General features: G+C 33.2%; 1 protein-coding gene and 1 non-coding gene across 3 annotated transcripts in view; one reads left to right on the top strand and one right to left on the bottom strand.

Moving 5' to 3' along the window:
- The window catches only part of LOC142975114 (monocarboxylate transporter 14-like), a 44,615-nt gene that overhangs the window by 9,934 nt on the left and 12,221 nt on the right, over positions 1 to 22,460 (top strand). Inside the window, exon 1 of one of the 2 annotated variants that reach the window (XM_076117803.1) lies at positions 18,251 to 18,411. The exons of the other annotated variant lie outside the window; for it this stretch is intronic. The gene's annotated coding sequence lies outside the window, so the exon portion shown is untranslated. Of the gene's footprint in view, positions 1 to 18,250; positions 18,412 to 22,460 lie in introns of those variants that run through there. 2 annotated transcript variants of the gene reach the window in all.
- Positions 21,965 to 22,081, bottom strand: LOC142975172 (U5 spliceosomal RNA). The gene has a single exon (XR_012959598.1). It is a non-coding gene; the product is annotated as a U5 spliceosomal RNA (small nuclear RNA).

Raw genomic sequence — 22,460 nt, 5'->3', positions numbered from 1 at the left:
TAAACAAACACAACTTATCAGTTGTGACCGCTAAAGATCGTATGATAAGGGATATCAATAAAAACAATATGTAGTGTCAAATCGTTGATACGCTAAAGATGTTTAAAAGAATCGTATGAAAGGTCATTGTCCTATTTGGCTAATAGGTATGTGATGATATTGATTTTATCTATTGAACTGTTAGCAGGCTTCTTGATATTAACCGCGTGGCAACGGTGCGAATGTGTGTTAATAGCTTTCGTTTTAATCAAATCACAGGCTGCTTCTGTGGCGTAGACAGTAGTGTTCTGTTAACCATGAGGTCTCGGGCTCGATAGCCGGGTCATGCTAAGAAAAGTCTTACTAAATTTATATGGTAATTTCCGAGTTAGTCCATCTAGAGCACCCGTTCGGATAGCACCTGCCAAATACATATACTGATGGGTGCCCTACGTGAACTAGGCTTTTCGTCTAGGTGCTATTCGTACGGGTGCTCTAGATGGACTACTTCTCACTTCTGCCTCAACCTTCCTTTCTAACAGGCGTCGTATTACGTATGTATATCTATAGAAAGATAAAGGTCGTGATAAATGAAAACAAAATGATGAATGTCCTTTCCTGGAAACGCCTGGAATATAGTCTGCGGCACAGCAGGGTCCAGTAATTAACCAGTAGAATCTTTACAGACAACGACTACTTTGTTTTGCATTTATATTATCATATATGTTTATTAGTAAATAACATTATAGGTCAGTAGTATAGGTATGAAGTCATAATCCACGAATACCATACGTCCAAGGTCCAATATCCATTCGTTTTCCAAAAGCAATCTTAGATCAAAACATCGATCGATTAATTCAAAAGTCTCCCGATCAAAGTTCATTTAGTTCTTAAACATTCTGTGGACGCAATACCAAAGTCAATAATTACATGATATCTTTATAATTACTGTTGCTAACCGGTAAAATTGAAGCAACCATTAATTTTGTTTTGTCAACATAAATATGTAATTGTTGTAATTTATTGAATGTATGCGTTTGTGAGTTGTATTGGGTCAATATTTGTTTAATAGTCTAGGTAATTAACAATACAGCTGATTTGTTGTTTGATGTAGTGATGTGGTTAAAAGAAAAATGTTTATCGATATTTTTTGATAAAAGAGTATGACTTTTACTAATGTTATTTATTTATCTCATATTATTATGTTTCTATCTCCATAAATGTGGGATATTTGACTCAGTTTGGTTAATTAGAATTAGAAAGTTGAATAACTTTTGGCATCCCAACAATAGAAGGGTTCAATTAATAAAATGAAAAGAAGAACATCTTTATTGAGGCTTTTTCGTTATATTATTTTGAAAGCGTAGTAACGTATTGCCAATATCGTACGTTTATCGTAAGATCTCGATTTATAGCTTTCACCTTTGCGCTAAAAGTAGGCCTAGAACATAAAAGTAAACATGGTGTACTACCGTTATTCAAATACTTTTGGCATAAGCAGTAACTTGTGTTATGAACACTTGTGCTATGTGTACAGAATGTACAGGGACCAATCGTGAAGAGCGGCTTCCCACAATTATTAAATGGCTCTGCCTTCTAAATTATTTTTTGCGAATTGAACAATAACGTGAAATGTCAAAATAATGTCTTACGCCTGTCGTTTACAATCTTTATCGGACAGGCAAAGGATTCTTTAGTCTCAAACAGACCGAAGCGGTAGTTTTCTTGCTGCGAATTCTTTCTCCAACTACTTTTCTTCTCTTCTCAAACTTTGTTGTAATGTCTACCTACGTATAGCTTTTTGTCATCTCAAAATCTGGCCGATAATAATGGGTACCGGGGCCTTACAAGAGTATCGATACAATACAGACTCTCTTGGTGACAGTCAGGAGTAACTTATCGATATTTTCCTCAATAGTGTCACATCACTAAGTCTCAAATCGTCAACTTTACGTTATTATTCTGTTTATTCGAACGTGATTGGACACGTGCGGTGTTATCTTGCCTAGTTTGTAATACTACACATAATTCACTTCTAGGACGGAAGTTGAACGCATAATACTTTACACTGATGTAAGAAAATTAACCTTATGTTAAGGGAGTAAAGTCTAAATTGGACTGTGAGATAACAAGTGCAGTAGGGTAAAATGATTTCATAATAGTTATCGAGTTTACGTTGTTGTTTGTAGGTGTTTATTGACGTTTTGTATGAGTATATTGCAGAATAATTATACGTATGCATTTGTTGTAATTGCCATTAATATTATAACCGCAAATGTCTGTTTGTCTATTACGCTTTTACGGCTAAACGGATAATGACTACGACAGAAACGTATTTAAGCATATATTTTGATCTCTGTATAAACATTTTATTTGATAAATTGCTCAACAAATATATTACAATTTTATTTTGTTGAATAATTTTCGTGAAATATAGCGTAGAGATTAGTGAGGACCCGGGACCATAGGTTCCTATTTTCATAAACATCACCTGGAGCTGAAATAGGGAATGAAACTTTCTACGTTACTTTAAGTTATTTATTATTAAAGTGAAAGCCTATATCTAGAAGATTCTTTATAGTATGTTAGGTAATAAATATACTAGCTGTCATCTCGTAATCACATAATTTAAACGTTGCAAGCAAATCCATAATTACGGTTTAAAAGTGAACGATTACGTACTTAGTAACTTAATGTATCTTTAGTATCTTACTGCTTCCTAGGTAATTTACTAGACGGATTACAAATAATTATAACTTGTTCTTACTATGAAGAAAAATATTATGAGGAAACGTAAGGTTTACCATTAGACATCTTTTAACAGTTCTTGAAGGAACACAAAACAGCCAAACCTCACTTGATCGGCGTGCTCTTTTCCTTTTTCGTTTCTGAACTTTAGATTTTTCTTTACAGGGTTTTTTGGGACCCGAGATCGTATTTACAAGTCCTGAAAGACCTTCCATTTTACTCTCTAAATAGTAGATTATACATTATTTTATTAGGCAGAAACCAAAGAACGCCACTTGGTACTTATCCTTACAAATTTTCTTTGCCTCATTTATCCGACATCCATGCATCATACAGGAAATATGTTTTTTTTTTCAATTTAAAATAAAATAGGCAATCGTATTTGAAAAGTATTCACCGAATTCCATAAAAGAAAAACGCGTTTGAATAATGTTAATTACTTTATTTGAATATAATCTCATCTCATTTGCACTTTCGTTTGACCTAGAACATATGCAAGTTGGCGTACAAGTCGTCTGACTGGTGAGGTCGTTGACCCGTTGATGTAACGAAGCATCCAATGGAAAAGTACTGGCCAGTCCTTGGCTCTTAGCTTTTAGTATTCCGTTTACGTTAGTACTGGTTTATGTACTAGCTAAGTCTTGCGGGTTTGACCGCATTCGTGAGTGGAAACGATTGTTGTTGCTTGTTTAGACGTTTCTTCAAGGTTGTAAAATCCCTGAGTTGTTTAGTTCCCTTGATGTTTTGTTGATGTATAGTCTCTACTTTATATTTAAACGAGTAAAAAAAATCAAACTATCTATATTAGTAAGAATTGGTGATCGTTTAGTAAGATTGCTGGTAAACCTCATGTTAAATTGGTTCAAACGCCCCAAAGACCTTTCTTACTCGTATGTTGATAAGTGACAATGGGAGCGATCCTCCCAAACGATGTCCTCCGAAGAGACGCACGTCGCACAGCATCAACTGTAATTAAGACCTAAAATCAGTTGAGTAGGACTAGGTTATATACTTATCCTTTCAATTGAGTACTGAAAACAAATTGATAGTGATAGTTCACAAAGATATTCTTCATTTATTCTATACTTAAACTCACTTTTATTGTCCTTTACACAATGTCATTTAAAATGTATAACTTTATTGCAAAGAACACATAATAAAATGCTAGAATTTATTCTCTATTTCCGTCTACGTTATATACAATTGAAAATCACGTGATTGCTCACATATTTACTTGAACGACAGCCGTGTAAGAAGTAATTTAACGCAAGTCAATCGCAATTCTTCACGGTTCTGAAGCTGATTTGTGACAAATTGTCTTAACTGCCAGTGTTAATTGTGTCAAGTAAAATAAATGAGACGACAATAAATCTTAGTTTTTAGATACAATTTGTTACTGAAGTTATGTCATTGAGCTTTATTTTTAATTTGAAATGCTCCAATTTGGGAATTGTTTCGCACGTTTGTATTGATTGGCCCAAATATTGTAATAGATCCCCAAAGAGGTAAAGATTTTTAAATTAACCACTGAATTGATTTTAGAAAATCTTTCATCATTATATTAGTGAAAAGCTACATTTCTATGAACGTTATAGTCTCTGAAGAACTTTTAATAACTATCTGTTTTCATCTAGTAAAACCTTCCTTGCTTTTCTGACCAGTCAATCACCGTCAATTCATATAGTGTTCCCATTTCAGGGCTCACTTTATGACTGTTATCAAACGAAAGTGCCATTCTTTATCTATAGTGCAATTTATGTAAAAGCACTAATAGCTAAATAAACATTTACATATCAGACTGTCCAATTTGCGAACCACTCATACACAACACTAATCGTGTTTTTATGATCTACATGAGGCATCAAATTTCAGCAACGACCCGTACAATTCGTATGTCATTCCCAACTAGCACACAAGCGCTATAACAAGCTGTACAATGGCCGGTTAAAGGATTTTTATAACGCCTTAGGCTCCTTAGTAAGGAGTATAGTGGTTCTATAAGCGGCTACAGATCTCTTGTAGCGTCAAATAGGCCCATACTGTCCAGCTTATAGCTCTAAATTGGATCTACAGTGGTCGTAAATAGTAATTATAATAGTACGTAGTATAGTAGTAATACAGGAGCGCTAAAATAAGATGAAGGTGGTATAATCGCGCTACAAGAGCTTTTTCGCAGCTTCGTGGCGCTTACCAGCTGTTGTACAGAGGTGGTTAGCGCCACGAGCGTTCGAAAAAGCTCTTGCAGCGCGATTATACCACCTTTACCTTATTTTAGCGCTACTGTGTAACGGTTATAAATGCTAACGCTCTAAATTAGTAATATAGTCGGTTTATTATGGTGTAAACTAAATATATTTTTTTAAAATGAATCATCAGTGACAAATGAGGAGACATTTTATTTTTACGGATTGGATTATTAAAATAACAAGTAGTCTATCGCTTTTATTTCTTTGTGTACGTGATATGAAAGTGCGAGTTCAAGTTTGCTGTCAATATATATGTATATTATCGTCAATATTTTCATGCGCCCTCAAAATATTCAGTTTTAAGTGCAAAAATTATATAGATATGTGGATTTGGAAATTGTATTTTGAACATAAATAAGACTTTGAGGGTTACAGATAATTTAATTAGGGTTATAGGTAATAAAAAATGATTTTAATTATGTTAACGTTACCAGGCTATAGATTTATATGATCTTCAAAAGATCGTAATAACCTCAAAAAATATGTTTACCAAATGCTATAATGGCGTCTCGATCAAGCAGCTCTCAGAGTTGGTTACATCTGCTCTAGCGCCTTAAGCTGTACAAAGGCTCTAGTGTTTGCTGTTGTAGACCTCAAGGTTTTGCAGTTGTGGCATAGGAGTGCTTCAATATAACTGTTTTGGTCGCACACCAGCATTTTACTCGTACTTTTAGGGGTCAGTCGTTGAATATTAAAATAGTTTGAAAATCTTTTTTATTTTATTTTATTTTATTTTATTTTATTTTATTTTATTTTATTTTATTTTATTTTATTTTATTTTATTTTATTTTATTTTATTTTATTTTATTTTATTTTATTTTATTTTATTTTATTTTATTTTATTTTATTTTATTTTATTTTATTTTATTTTATTTTATTTTATTTTATTTTATTTTATTTTATTTTATTTTATTTTATTTTATTTTATTTTATTTTATTTTATTTTATTTTATTTTATTTTATTTTATTTTATTTTATTTTATTTTATTTTATTTTATTTTATTTTATTTTATTTTATTTTATTTTATTTTATTTTATTTTATTTTATTTTATTTTATTTTATTTTATTTTATTTTATTTTATTTTATTTTATTTTATTTTATTTTATTTTATTTTATTTTATTTTATTTTATTTTATTTTATTTTATTTTATTTTATTTTATTTTATTTTATTTTATTTTATTTTATTTTATTTTATTTTATTTTTTCTTTAAAAACAGTTGACAGACTGAACCACCACTGCACCTAAATATATTATGATAATAATTTTAAGTTTTAGTATAAAGGTATATTACTCGGTTATAGCGCTTTAGGTGCTTAACATAATTCTGTAATCCCCATGGCTGTAAAAATGTTTCGAATGATACCTTATACATCTATTTGCCGTACAGAAGCCATATAAATATCTGATATAACGCTCAAGGCGCTATTAAAGACCTACGCAACTCTTTTATAGATGAGTAATACACTAGCCCTAAAAAAATCTGTTATAGAACCTAAGGCATTACAAAAAGCTTATTTACGCTCTTGAGCGCTATAAGCGCAACGCATAACTCCGTTTAAACTCCTTTATCTCCTAAAGTCCCCTTATACAGTTAACGGTGTTATAGAAGATTCCATTAACTCAGTTATACTTCCCTAGGCTGTCTAGCGATGCAATTACATGCTCATATATCACTATAAGTCATTAGTTTCCTACTAAACGGCTACTGTCCCGCCTAGCTGTTAAAGGGTTTTTTAAATAGCTAGTATACAACTTATAGAGAATTGTACAGCATTTGAACGACTCTTATGCAACTATCAGGCTGTATAACGACTGTGTAAGCAGCTTGTGTGCTAGTTGGGTTGGGTTAGTAATAGGACTGTTTCAGTAATTGTTTTGTCAGTAAAATGATGAGTATATTACTGTTATTACTGCCTTTTTATTAGATACGAATTAGTTTGCTTGAAATGGTTGTTTTTTATTACGATAGTTCCCAATAACATATCTTTGGATAAAGTAGAGAACAGAAAGATAAGGGGTAGATAATACTAGCTGACCCGGCAAACGTAGTTTTGCCATATGAATAAAAAAAAATGTCACTTAGGGGTATGAAAAATAGATGTTGGCCGATTCTCAGACCTACTCAATATGCTCACAAAATTTTATTAGAATCGATCAAGCCGTTTCGGAGGAGTATGGCAATGAAAACTGTGAAGCGAAAATTTTATATATTAGATAGAGCAAAAGTAGCACAGAAACCAAACGACCATAGTTTATTAGGTTTTTAGTGGAGACAACGAGATAATTGTTTTTACAATACCTAAGTTTTCCTGCATATTTACGTTGCTGGCTGTTTCAGCGATCATTACTATTGTAAAGCAACTTGAACATGTTTTCAGACGATGCAACAAAATACCAAAGGAATTGAAAATCCAAATGAAAAGGCCTTCGCCCGGCAGAGTGGCACAGCAATACCTACAATATTGAGAGTAAACTTCTTTATTCATAAGTAGTATGTACTTTGGACTTTGAATTGAACTCTCGATTCGCTACCAATACAATGTTAGCTCAGACAAACCTTACCGTTTCTGGAGATCCAATCATTTCTATGGTACTTTCCACTTCTACTATTTATAGATGTGAAAGTTTGTGAGGATTGATAGATGTTTGTTATTCTTTCTCGCTAAAACTACTTTACAGAATTTAATGGAACATAGAAGGCTTATTACATAAAATAGTAACAGATTACCCACTGCCGGGTACCAATAAACATATTGAACGAAAGTACTAGCTTACTTTTCCTCAAGATATTTTCTTTAACCGTTATAACACGTGATAATAATATGATGATTTTAATAATCACATAACTACGAAAAGTATACTTTTTACATACATAATATCACGACTGTTATACCCGAAGGTGGAAGCAGCGGTGTACGAAATATACCAACGTTTCGCCATTAACAATGTTAGTTCTATGTTAAAGAGAGTTTGTTTCTTGTCCCGGGAAATTTTTAAACGCGGACGAAGTCATGTCTTCTTCTTCTTATCGTATGGTTAGTGGTCAACCTAGTGTCAAAATTGCTCGGCCGCCCGAAAGGCCTTTGACATAGCTTAACGACTGTTATCTTAATAGACACCAACCGGGACCAACTTTTTACGTGCCCTCCGAAGCCCGGAGACGCCCTGCTCAAATACCACTTTGCGGTCACCCATCTATAGAATGACCGCGCCAACGGTTGCTTTACCCACAGATCGTTGTCAGACCGGTGAGCGCAACTGGCTATGGGCGCCTCGAAAACATGTAGTAAAATTTGCATACAAGTAGTATGCATGTTATGACGTACGCAGAAAGTTCTGGAAAGTAACAATACACTGGGTTAATTGAATGGAGTTGGATCAATTCTGTTGGGATCGCTTTGCGCGCTGACAAACGTTTATTGTTACCAATATCGTTTAGGGCTGGCGAGTGATCGTACATTATTGCAGTGGCGCCAGTACTAATAATGATGTATATTGAAACTTTATTATACCTACTTACATTTAGCAGACTGTATTGGACAATTTTATACCATTCCCATAGGAATTTTGACCCCGTCGATTCGATCCCGCGTACAAACATTTAATAATAAGTTCAAATTTTATGAGATCTACCTATGTTTGTTATTTTCTTATGAAAAAGCTGCTGGACAGATTTAGATAAAATTTGGTTACGATGATAGTTTATAACTTGGATTAACACATTACATACGTTTTAGCTCAGGAAACCTCTCAACGCAAACAATTTCGCAGGCAGAAGCTAGTATTATAGAAGTAAGTGGTAAAGACGTAAGTGGCGCCTCAAATTGCGAAAACATCGCCAACCCTACACTCTGTAGTCTAATTGGACAATTGTTACTGGCAGTCAAATGGATGCCTTTGCTCATAAAAATAGAGTAACATCTGATCGTTTGCTATCGGCCTTCAGTTTCCTCCAAGTATTTTCCGTCGTTACTTGAATTGAATTTCGAACTGTTGGTGTGCCTAATTTAGAAAAAGAAAATTGTTTGTTGTTTTTCTTGTCTTTCTATTAATTAAAGTAGTGAGTGCCTGAGTGGTACATATATTTTTGGGTTACTTAGATTAAAACTGTTTTTCAAGTTGTTTTGATGTTTAATAATGATAATGAATGACTATAAAAAATATAAATTTTTCGCCCTCTATTATTACTTACAATTAAATTGTTATTGCTTTTTCAAGTTTGTAAGTTTGTTTGTTTGGATTTTTCAGGCTTATTTATGGTTATTATAAACGCCTAACCCAAGAGCTCACGTATGTGATCAGGGTGTTAAGAAACCTTTTTAATAAATCAACGTAATTTTCTTTGTGTATTAAATCGCTTGCTTCAATTTTCACATTTAATTAAAGTTTATTTACCTGCAAGAAACATGTGTTGTTATTATAATTATAACTATTGTAATACAACAGATGTTATATAACATGTCTGCCGTGGTATTAACATATTTATAGCGTGGAAATATTAGTTTTACATTTACTGTAAAAGAGTACAATACACTCAATTTTTTTACATACACGACGTATATAACATCACGCTTGTTGCATCCGAAGGTAGGGCAGGAAAGATTTATTTTTTAATTTTTGTACAAAATTCCTTTTAAAATAGAATCTATTGTTTTATATACCTTTTATAATAACACGGTCGATGTCTGTGGTTATTAATATTTGTAAGATATTGTAGAATATCCGGAATACAATTATTTACAATACTATTCCGTACTTTGAATAACAATAAAGGTGTCTCTAACCTCTAGAGAGTAACTTAAGTCATTTTATTTTAAATTAAATTAATGGTTAGCGCATTTTAAACACCTACATATAGAACAACTTATCACTTATGTAGTTTTTCGACATTTACATAAAATGATAAGTAAATACCAACCATTTTAATAATGGTATTAAAATAAAAGCGGCTAAAGCATACAATACATATGCAAATACATGCACATTATATACAATAGATAGCCATCAATGTACGCGTATACGGGGTCCATATTTAAATGTATTTAAGACCAGACTGTGGCAGTTGTGTCCTCTGACCACGAGGTACCGGGTTTGATTTTTAGATCCTATGTCCGATCTTGTTTATTGGTCTTATTAGTCATTTTGAAATGTATAAGGATTATTCTCAATATTAGTCTGGAGTTCTGTAACGTGCCCGGTATATAGCTAAAGGCTCGCCCTCTATTACATGGCACTAACATTGTTAATGGCGTAACGCGAGTGTATTTCATACAGCTCTACCTACTTTAGGATATAACAGGCGCGACATTATTTATTTATGTATGTGTGTATGTAGGTATGTATGAATGTATGTATGTATGTATAAGGACAGTCACTCACTGTTAAAACAATGGTTACAAACGCACGCCATTCTACAATCGACTGTCTATAATCTATGCGTTTAAACAACGTCCTTTAAGAAGTGCATTGTTCTAAATGTTTTACAAACTGCGGTGTTTCTTTAAAGTTTGCCGATGATTGACATGTGTTATTCAATTTTAAACCTTAAGTCCTGAGGAGTAAGAGAGGTTATCATATTGTCGGAGGTAAATGTTTTTGAATTGTCTATGCAGTGTCTCAATATCGAAATTGTGTATTCAAATGTATGGTATTAGAGGATTTTTGAAGGACTTCTACGGGATGGAAATTGAGTGTTTGAATGATATGAATGTATGAATGAAAATTTAAGTACTATTAGCATTGGGTCACTTTGTCAGCACATTGATAGGAATGTTAAAACAGTCAATGAATATACCTACCGTTATCCCTACGTACCTAATTCAAGGATATAGACCGATTTCTTTATAAACTGAAAATGAAGAAAGTCCCCAGCGCGGTGAATTCAAGACCTAAGCTCTCATTCCAGGAAATTCGTTACTTCGCCTCTGTAATTCCACTAAACTGTTGCACCTTCAATAGGTATGAATAAATAGGTACAAAATACAGAATACTTCTATCTTGTCTCATAGTCGTGTCATCTCTTTCTAAGAAAAGTATGACACATATAACTACAGTACAGTCATTAACATAATTTATTCATACTCGTAATTGTTTATGATGTGATGTTAAACAAACATTATTATTCATTATTATGATTAAGTGCGATTTAATTAAGGTGTCTTTACTTTATTATAATAATGCTTTACGGACTTTTTTTCTGCTAAAGATCAAGCCCTAGGCAAAAACTAGGACGCATAATAATGACAGAGAAAGGATCATCAACTGTCATTTCAAACTCCTTTGAAAGTACACTTCCCAGTAATTTTCATTACATCCTCTATTCAGTTTTCTCGGCCAAGGATATATTCCTTAAGACTTTGCTTTTTATTTCGCTCAAACATAAAAAAGAGAGCTATTTTATACGCTTCATTCTCTCTTTACCAGTCAAATAAAAGAAAAGAGACCTTCGTTTACGTCTGCTAGAGACTTATGCAAAACAAGGGTTTGAATAAAATTAATCTTCGAAGTTTCATCGTATGTAAGTCAGCCATAAATCAAACGATATTTTCATCAACACGTTATTTACGTAATCCAGTTAATTTGTTTGTCTACGTGAAGCCCTTCATAATGTTCACATTTGTGGAACAAGCTTCGTTTTCAAGGCGATTCAGAAATAGAGTGGACACCGTGACGTCTTTGGCATTGCCAGACTCCAGTAAACTGTTTGAACTAGACAAGTGCCAATTTTACTATCAGGCATTTCATGTATTTAAAACTGTCGTAAATCATAAGATCACGCCTTTTTTTCATAAGGCTAGGCTCCGAAGAAAGCCACTTACTACGAACCTCCCGTACTTAATTACTCCGAACCACCGTAATTAATTCTTCGAAATTTCTTGTTGGTTGGAAGCATAGACTTCCCAAGAAGGACTATATGGGAATTTAGTCCGATTTTTAGCGACAACAATGAAACTTTCACACATGTTTTAGTTATAAACTTAATCGAAAATTATTTCTGGGACTCATCGATATGTGAGTGATCGCATAAATCAATTTTAATACGGGCAATCCTACACCGATCAGAAGCTTAACAAGATCTACTTTCTGCACTTAGCAGAGAAAGTACGTCAAAAGTAATTATACCTAGAACTTTAATGATCAAGTCTGTAATCTTATACCATCAATAATTATTTTACCTATAAATAGTATCTGTAGGGGGTAATACTTGGGTTTCTTAAATATTTCCACGATCACTATCAGCATAATTATACCTAAACTGATAGAAATCTTAAACGACTTAAAATATTTAATTCAAAGATTAAGATAAGCACTAATCTGGTATCAGCGGTCACATAATTGTTATCATTGATTGATAACAAGGCTTTGATTTTACTAATTTTATCAATGAATGTCTTTAATTTAAATCATCGTTTGCGTAATCGTGGTAATTGATATAGAAATTAAGTGCTTATGTGGGTTTTATACCCGTCAATTTCTTTGATTTTCTAATGTTGTGCAACAACTAATTGTTTAAAAACCCAAAGGTCTTTTTAGAGTAAAACTTCTCCGTCTTTGCTCTGTATCTACAAATAAATGTATATATATTTTTTAACTTAGATATACTCTCCCATAGTAGGGAAAAGGTCTCCCCAAACTATTCCACCAGTCTCTACCATCGTTTTCAATGATCTATCTGCATTTACTCTGCTACTCTGCTTATGAAGGGTAAATTTTCTATAACAATTTATTACCCGAAATTGAAACCGTATTTATAATAAAATAAAGACTAATAAAACCATTTTCATAGTGTTAGGTATTGATCTCAAAAATACTAAAAAAATAGGTATCCATAAATCGATAACAACATCAGATACCAAATTTGGTGTTTACAATTTTGTATCTAGATTCTAGAATCTAGGCTGTCATAAGAGCGATAATACGTTATTATGTGAACAAAATCAGCTGTGCCTTAAGATAATACGAGATATTATCAGCTACTTAAAAGATAATAAATCAAATAAGTAGGTATTTTACTTGGTTATTGATCGCCTGTCAAAGATCAAAAGATATTTGAATTATCGTTTCATCACTTGAAATGAGATGACATCTTTAGTGCATTGAGTGTCAACGTACCGGACGTGGTAAATGATGACTGTGATTGCTCTTTGAAGTAAAGCTAAAGGTATTAGAAGCACAACTCCAATACCACCCATCTTTGCAATGTCCGCGACGAATGTTGCTTCACCCAGTGATCGATTACCGACCAGTAAGACCTTACCGAACTTTACCTTTTTACGGGAGAAGACCTTTTCCCAGGAGAGGAATAGCAACGAGTAAAAAAAAGCAGCAGCCTGCAGTGGACGTGCTTATGTTTTTGTCATACCCAGCTGTGGGACAGTAAACTATGAGCGCCTCCACGTTTTGCCCAGTCATTCTGATATTGCAAATCACTGCCCGATTACATTAAGTAAATCTTGTATACTTCTTCAATCGGATGTAATGATCAATCAGATTAATTCAGACTAATCCTTAGTGATATAGTAGATTAGATAATTTAAGAGTTTTCTTTAAAGTTTTCCTCCTCAGCCACGAGGTTTTCGTATTATTAATTAGCACTAGTATTAAGAGAAAGTACCTAGCTGCTAATTGATTTATTGTTTCTCTTATGGACTCAAGACCTAACCCCTCCCTCATTACGGGAGGAGACCCTTGCCCAGCAGTGGGTTAAATTTATTATTTATTATCTTATTGAGAGTGTATACATTATAAAACTGAAGTCCGTTACTTTAAACAGTATTGGATATAGACGGGTATTCCAGAAATTATGATACAAAGAGTAAACCCATTATAAAGTAAATAAGTACATACTTACACTTATTTTTCCTTTCTTCTGTGGCCTTAAGACGGGATAAACTATAACTTTCTGTAAGAAAATATCTCAATACTATACAAAATGCGTGTACCGACTCGTTTTACAATACAATAATCCATAAATCTTAGCTACCATTCTACGAAATTCTAATAAATCTACTACCCAAGAACAATAGAATTACCTTAAAACTATTCAGAAAACGTTTTAAAATTCGCAACAGAACTATTTTAGTCACTGTGTCGCGAGACGCACGGTCAAGTGTCTATAAAAAACATGCAAAAAATGTATAAAAAAACAGTTTTTTGCTTCACCGTCTGGCCGACGAAGCGCCTTGTACATTCTTTGATACATTATGAATGCAGGTAGAAGATATACAGCAGTACCACTGTCTTTAAGGGATTTATGTTACGGTATTTAAGTTTGTGTAAACTTTGCAGGAGTTTCACAGCTTATAAGTAAGTGTAAGATAGCCTACCTGCTAGATAAAATATAGGCAAATGTGTGCAATCTATTGTCTAAATTCCGTCTGACAAGTTATCTGCTATTTATCCAGTAGTAATGAAACCGAGGGTAAGTAAAGTTTCTTTGTCAGTACGATGTTTAATTCTCGGTTTTTTTGTGAAGCAGTTCCGTACTTTATGGGTGATTAAATTGAAAAGCAACAGTTGTCTTTAATGTGTTAGAAAGACGATTGTTGTTAAACGGCTAAATAAAGAACAAAAAGCTTGTGTAAACAGTTTGACAGTGAACAGATCACAATTTGCTTTAGAAGGCATGCTCCATTACAACATTGACCAACATATAGACTACTTCAGCGTATTTTTTTCTTGACCAAAGCAAGATGTACTGGTTTCTCAGTTTATTTGTATGGGATACCTAGGTTCTTTATGACTGGATGTTTATGCGAGACACTCATATTAAACTTATTTTTACAATGTTGTTAATAATCGACCAAATCCGTCCTAAAAAGTAAATAAGCCTTCGGTTATACAAATGATATTCAGAATAATTTTCTTTCAAAACGACTACATTTAAACGCCGTTTAATTTGAAAGACGTCACGTACTTGTATTACTGATATTAGTAAACAGTGGCGCGGGCGCGTCGCCAGCACGGCGTCGAGTAAACACTAACCAGTCATAAAAAATAACTGTTTTATTTCTGTATTTGTACTGGTAAAGTGTTGGAACTTTGTACTAAGGACGACTAGAACAGAAAGGTCCAACAAGTTAGTAGAGAGCCTTCTGTGGAATGTTAGTGGAGTTATTCGAGGTATACAACATTCAGTAGCTCGATTCTCTACCACTATCGGGTAACGACAACCGGCTAGTATGGAAAAGTCATGTATGACATTCGGTTTAGCGCCTCTAGCGGGCGACGTAGAAACTATTTTGGCAGTACATTTTAAATGTCAAACTCTCCATACTCGTTGATTCCAATTGTAGAGAATCGTGCTACAGAATTAAGAACATCGGTGACTGTCTGTGAGCCACTGGCTTATGCAGCTGACGATGGCCTGTTTGATACATCTACTTTATTTTGGAATAGACTCTAAGCTGTTATAGGACTATTGTACTATTCTGTAGTACCGGATTTTGGCGTTTTTTTGCTCACATCAGGCGATAACCAGTAATGTTAAATTTATGTTTTGAGTTGAAAAGTAAACCAAAATTTGGAACTTTGACATCTTTATATTTATGACTAAGGGTTTAAGATGTCCTTAAGGGTCTTAGGTAAAATTTCTACAAGGGTCTCATTCCCAGAAATTAAGTTATCTAAGGTCTTTCATTTTTGTGTATGTTTGTAAGCTTTTAGACTCAATGTATTCAAAAAGCAAAAACTTAATAAAAGCAGTAAGTTATTCTATTGACTGTAGTATCTGGGGGCACTTCCGTGCCCCCGCAAGTCGAGCAAAAAAAAAGCGGCACGGCCGTAACATCCTTTTCTCGAAGCAATTCGGGCTATTTTTGACACCCCTATAATTTCGTTGTGGATCAAACAAGAAGCCTGGATTTTCAGCAACTAATTAGTCATTGTATAAACACGGTATATTTAAAATTTCAGTCAATTTCCACCAGTAGTTTAAGAATGACAACTTGTTAAAATTTTGAATTTTGTCACTCACTGATTCACTGACTCACTGACTCACCGATCATCAAAAGTCTAAGGTACTTCTAGCAGACTTAGAAGCTTAAAATTTAGAATTCAAATAGGGTTTAGTGTCTTAATCATGGGAAAAATTTAATATTTTCTAATTTCGGTCCAGTTTTCTAAATACATCAACTGCAACAATAACTTTGTAATCCCATATAAATGTATAAGATTACAAGGTTACATTTGCAGTTAATGAATTATTATTACTGTAGAAAATAAAATAAATAGGTGTAAATAGGTACCTACTATATGAGGCATAACGGGAGGGGGTATAGGGTGGGTAAGGGTGTTTAGCCCATGAAACTAAACAACATTCCCATAGGAAAATATGTTGAATTATGAAAAAAAAAAACATCTTTCCATACAAATTGGACTTATGTTCGCTTTACAAAAAGAAGTGAGATGCCACCAAAAACATTCTGTAAAAACCTCAAGTCTCGCCGTAAAAAGTTGTGAGATGTATATAATACCAAGTCGATTAATCTATTTAGTCTCTACTTAAAGGACCTTCTGTCTTAAGTTATTACGTATGTTATTATCATGCCAATTAAAAAAAATACCTTTAAAACAAATAGATCGACTTGGCCATCGCAAGAAAACACAAACACAAATTCGCCATTAACATTTCAGGAGCATTAACTTCTCGTCGTGCTGTGTAGTGTGATACATACTAATAATTAAATCATGCGATGGCCAGGTCGGTCTATTTGTTTTAAAGGTATTTTTTTTTAATTGGCATGATAATAACATACGTAATAACTTAAGACAGAAGGTCCTTTAAGTAGAGACTAAATAGATTAATCGACTTGGTATTATATACATCTCACAACTTTTTACGGCGAGACTTGAGGTTTTTACAGAATGTTTTTGGTGGCATTATTTATACATGAATAGGCTTCAAGCTGATTTACTCTCGCCTTTATTTTGTTAGCAAAAAATGGCTACCTGTTGTACCTGTGCAAGTCAATACATTCCATATAACGACACAATGACTTGTTTACAATGTGCATTTTGCAGCAGTTAGCGGTACTTAGCGTTCGTTAGTTGAATAGTGACAAGAAATTATTATTTAGGAATCTTTTCTTTAGTTTCCTTTAACTTTACATTATTCTTTTTTATCGGTTTTAAAGCCAGAAAACATTTTGAAATATATTTTGTATATAGTTTGGGATTTTAATTTTACTTTCTAACAGAAGAAAAAGTTTAAATCAGTATTTTATTTTATGAATCAAATAACCGTAACATATCTGATAGATAAAATGGCATTAAGTATATTATTTGTGTTAAGCCTATCTGTCAACAGATAGCACAATTCTTATACGATTAAAAACTATGAAATTGAGCTTTGAATGTTATAAGTTTTACTTATATTGCCATGCAAAAGTAAACGGCAAATGTGCCAAACTGAAGACCGGAAAAGATAATCATCATAGGTTTACTCGCCATAAACAAACAAAGCCTTTTATGGCGGGATTATTATGTCTATGACATTCTAGACATAGATAATTGATAATTGTCAAGTTAAATATTAATCTGCTTCGTTTATAAGTAGCGATTCCGTAATGTTTTTTATTTATTTTTCCAAGAATTTGCAGTTTTTTGTTGATGTGCTTTGAAGAGGATTTTATGTTTTATATCGAAATGTTTTTACTTAATAATAATTGAAGTATTCTGACACATGTTTTAAGCTTTAAAAGTTATTTTTCATGGATTATTTAAATAATCCATGAAAAATAACTGCGAGAACGAGCCATCAATGTTTCATTTATTAACGATGGGTAGATAAAAAGTTTAATTATAAATAACTTAGCTGCAAAGGATAATCTTGAACAATGCTGTAGTTCAGTTTCTGCTATCATTCACGATAGTTGCAATAAACGGTATTTGTTATAAGTGTGTAGTTTTCTTAGGTAATGTGGTTTTCGGCGCCAATAGCAAAAAATAGACAAATTGCAACTAAAAAAGCCTACGTAAAAAACTCAACTTTAAGTCCATAACATGCAGCGTGGTGGGTGGGTTTAAAGTCTAACCCTTCACTTTAATTCTGAAGGAGAAGCGGTGGGACAGTAATGGTTAAAAAATAAACTTTTATTCCCAAAACAAGCTTCCCATAACTAATAAACTTGACTCTGAAAAACCGCGTAGTAATCATCAAAAAGGAATCAGCCATGCCGATAAGCCTTTTTGTGTCGAATGACGTCATCGCTCTTATCAACCAAACCTATAAAACAGCGAGTTGATCAGTTTCGGCTTTAGTTGTGTACTCTGCCTTAAACCTTCCGTACTTCAGTGTATTGAAAAGTCCTTCGTGAGATTATTCTCTAGTGAATCGATTCGTATCTTAGAACGTTCGAGAAAGCAGTTATTGATAACTTGGATTATAGTAACTGGTTTTTTGCTGATAAATAGTGAGGATAAATATATCCTGAGGTTAGTTGTAATTATTGATTTTATTTTTATTGATACGGTTTTTGCTATTGATTTGTTTTGGTGTTTGCGAAAGTTTATTTTGTTTATTAATCCGTTTAATTAGAGGCCTGATTTGTTAGTAGTAGTTCGTACGTTGATACAATTCGAAAGATTTTTCAAAATACAGGCGGTTGCCGTAATCTAACGTTTTCGTTAGTCAGTTTTAAAAATATTCCCGGCTTTATTTTCGACCAGTTATTGTCTTAGCTATTATGACCAAATCCATACTTACATAGTATCAAGCCTGTTACGCTCGAAGGTGTAAGCAAATGTTTACGAAATTACACTAACGTTTCGCCGTTAAAAAAAATATTCTCCCATGTAAGAAGGTGCGAGCCTACTGACATAATATACCTAAATAAATATTTTGTTATTCACATATTCTGAGTATTTATTTACGCAACATACTATATCTAAATTAATAATTTATTTTATTTTTATCCTGTTAAAGACAAACAGCTGGTATTACTCAAACCTTTTTATACAAAATCTATTATTGACATTGAATACAACAGACACTTTTATCAATGCCACTTATAATGCAGTTTTCCTTTACGTACAGTTACTGAGCAACCGAGGAACTGAGCAATACGTGTCCTTTGCAAGGTTATAGTAAACATGTTATCGATTTATCGCAACTCTTTGTACTCGATACTGTTGTTTTTTCTGTACAAAAATGTATGAGTTGCATTTATAAATGTTTACTTAAGCTTAACAAAATTCGCAAAAGATCTTTGGAGAAATTGCAGTCATGTAGTGTGAATCATAAACGGCTATCAATCTAAATAGCGACCGCAGCAAAAAACCTTAAAATGTTTAATAAAAAAATTAAATGTTTAATGAAGCATCAATCTACATACTTTAAAAAGCACTTCAAGGATTAAGCATACATAGATGTGAACTGCCCAGTAGACCCTTATAATAATGTGACTATTTTTACTGTGCACCTGTCAATGTCAAAATTTGTAAGAACGTGTTTACACTAGTAAAAGTGTTTTACGTTAACGCGAAAGAGGTTGTCGAACTATACTTACCATGAGTCATTGGATAACATCATCCTTTTAATCTGTTGGATATGTAAACGATGTTGGATAAAACGAGATGAAACTACTATGCGTAGAGGAAATACAAACCACCTGTCAATGTGTGTCAACTGCCAATAACTAGTGACTTGCTGATCATAGTGAACAGGGTTGTGATGAAATTGAAACTAGACGATAAATGAAAAGTTTTTATATGACTGTGTAACCAATTATCCATACTAATATTAAAAATGCGAAAGTAACTCTGTCTGTCTGTCTGTCTGCTACTCAATTACGCCTAAACTACTGAACCAATTTGCATGAAATTTGGTATGCAGATTTTTTGATACCCGAGGACATAGGCTACTTTTTACCCCGGGAAAATGACGCATTCCCAAGGGAAAATGGCGGACGAAGTCGCGGGTAAAAGCTAGTAGTTTATATCCGAAGTATATAAGTAACTACTATAAGTAAACGTCGGGCAACGAACAAGGTATCGTAGCAATTTAGTATTGTATGAACTACTTAATTGTCTATAAACAATACTACTCAAAACTCAAAGATGATCAAAATAATTTCGTGTTCGTATCTGTATCTTAAATCATTCCTAGTATTAACAACTAACTTTTGTATGGTAGGCTTTGTGTGGACTAGCGTATGTCCTTAATCGGATTAAAGTCGATAAACTTGCCAAATCCTAGTTTAGTCGGTTCAATGGTTTTATGTGTCAGAATATTTTTTTGTGACTAACATACAGACATAGTTACTTTCGTTTTCATAAGCTAATATGGTGTCTGTATAGTATCTGTATAACATGTTCGGAACATCCCTAACCCTGTCAGGCGAAAACTGGCATGGATTGAAATGATCGCGACATGACTGTATTTACCCGTATGCCTATTATGTGCTTCCTTTATTAAAGGTAATACGGCAAACTGGGTTAGTGCGGTACTCTTTATTGTACAGGGGATAATGATACGGTTCTAAGTGGAGATTGCAAAGGGTGGTTTCAATAGAGCTTTTTGCAAGCCGGTCTTTTTTATTTTAAAGTTTTGTTGTATGAAGGGTGCCCCTTTACAAGGTTAATTGAAACGTTGCTTTGATTTTTGTTGGAATTATTCTTTGTTGTGCGAATGCAGAATTGAAATTATATTTGTGTTATATTACTTACTGTATAACGACCATGGTCCAGTCTAATGAGTCTTTGTACGGGACTTTTTTAGTAAAGAGAGTGTGTGTAAATGTTCGTTCATCTATCAAATGCCTTCAAAACTCTTATCCACTGTTTAAATGCCTTAACCTGGCATTAAAGGCCAGTTTCGCTGTTTAAAATATATGTTAGATAACTTACCTGTCAGATAAACGTGTCAGCAAATGTATGGAAACAACTGTCATTAGAATCTGATAGTTATCCAGAAATTATAAAACCGAGCCTTATGCCCGTTTTCTGTGGCACATTTTCAGCGGTAGTTTATCTTTTCAATAGCGTTTAAGATCACATAAACACGACAGTTTGAATAGATAAACTACCGCTAAATGTACCACAGAAACCGGGGTTAGTCTGACGGGTAACTATTTTTATAACAAGTCAGTATAAACATCGGTTAAAGTAAGTTATATTAAACGTTGACTAACACAATTATAATGCAAATAGAGCCTATAACAAGCGATGATGCAGTCATTGTCTTCCGTATCCGACTACACTAACTACACAAGAATAATGGCACCGGCATACCGTCATAAGTATTAATGTTATTGAAAGATTTCCTTGTAATAATTAATGAGAATTTCTAGCAGATTTTACCTCTCCGTAAATAGTGTTTGTAGGTATGGGAAAACCCCGTTCCGGAATTAACAAACGGAATTGTTTTGTACCGGTTTTTTAGTGTTGTTATAGTAAAGTAAGAAGAGGACATTATTTTTATATTGACGCCAAATTATGTACATATATGGTTTGGATTGTAAATAAACTTTTAATGGATTTACTGCTTTGTAGTTTATTTTTAGGATATTAATTATTATGGCTAAGAGAGAATATAAAAAGTCGATCTACTAATAATTGTTATATGTATTTATAGACCGGTACCGGTTTTGTAATATATAATATATCTCGTAATAAAATATCTCGTGCGAATATATTATGTTATTTATCATCATGTATTATGATATATAATTTCCTGTACTCTCAGGTTATATAAATTCTTGTGTTTAAAATTTTTGGGGAAGGAAAAATCGTTTTTGTATACTTAAGTTCATCTGAATAATTTGTTTAGAAATTTAACAGAGTAACAATTATTATTATTCTATTAAATGGGGTGCAATGTTAATTTAATTGCTAAATTACTTTAGAGTAATAGTACGGAATACTGAAAAAGAATATCAGTTTTAATACAGCGAAGAACAAACATACGGAGCCAGTGACGCCATCTATATCAATTCTTTACTTGATATAATCAACAAACGTTCAGTCTAAAGATACAGTAGTAATTCTTAGTTCTGCACTGAGCAGAACATACAAAAATATGAAAGACTCATTTGAGTGTTCCCCTCCACGGAAATCTTTAGTAAAAGGCGAAAGATTTATGCGTTTTGAAGGGAAACCAGAGTTAGCTCGACAAGGACCGACCGGGGCTTATATACTCGCCGCGGTAACGAAACCATAGCGCGATTCAGAAAAAGGCACAACGCCATCTATCGAGCTAAGGTGTAAACAAATATACCTACTAGAGAATAGGTATTTGACATTTTACATTAACTTTGATGTTTTATACACGTCTGGTAGTGAGAATGGGTTTAGGAATATCAAAACAATATTTTAAACTTATTATATTAATAGTTCCACATTTTTTCCTGCTCTAAAAGCTGACATCATAAAAATATTTCACGACCTTTGTAATTTCCGTTAAAACTATTGAAAACAAAGACAAATTGTTAGACAAGTCACGAGATTTTGAACCATTTGGACAATGTCCAACCTTTTAGGTATTT

This window comes from Anticarsia gemmatalis, chromosome 8, assembly GCF_050436995.1.
Source record: "Anticarsia gemmatalis isolate Benzon Research Colony breed Stoneville strain chromosome 8, ilAntGemm2 primary, whole genome shotgun sequence".
Taxonomy (NCBI): Eukaryota; Metazoa; Arthropoda; class Insecta; order Lepidoptera; family Erebidae; genus Anticarsia; species Anticarsia gemmatalis.
The sequence above is the reverse complement of the archived record's forward strand: the minus strand, read 5'-3'. Positions and strand labels throughout refer to the sequence as shown.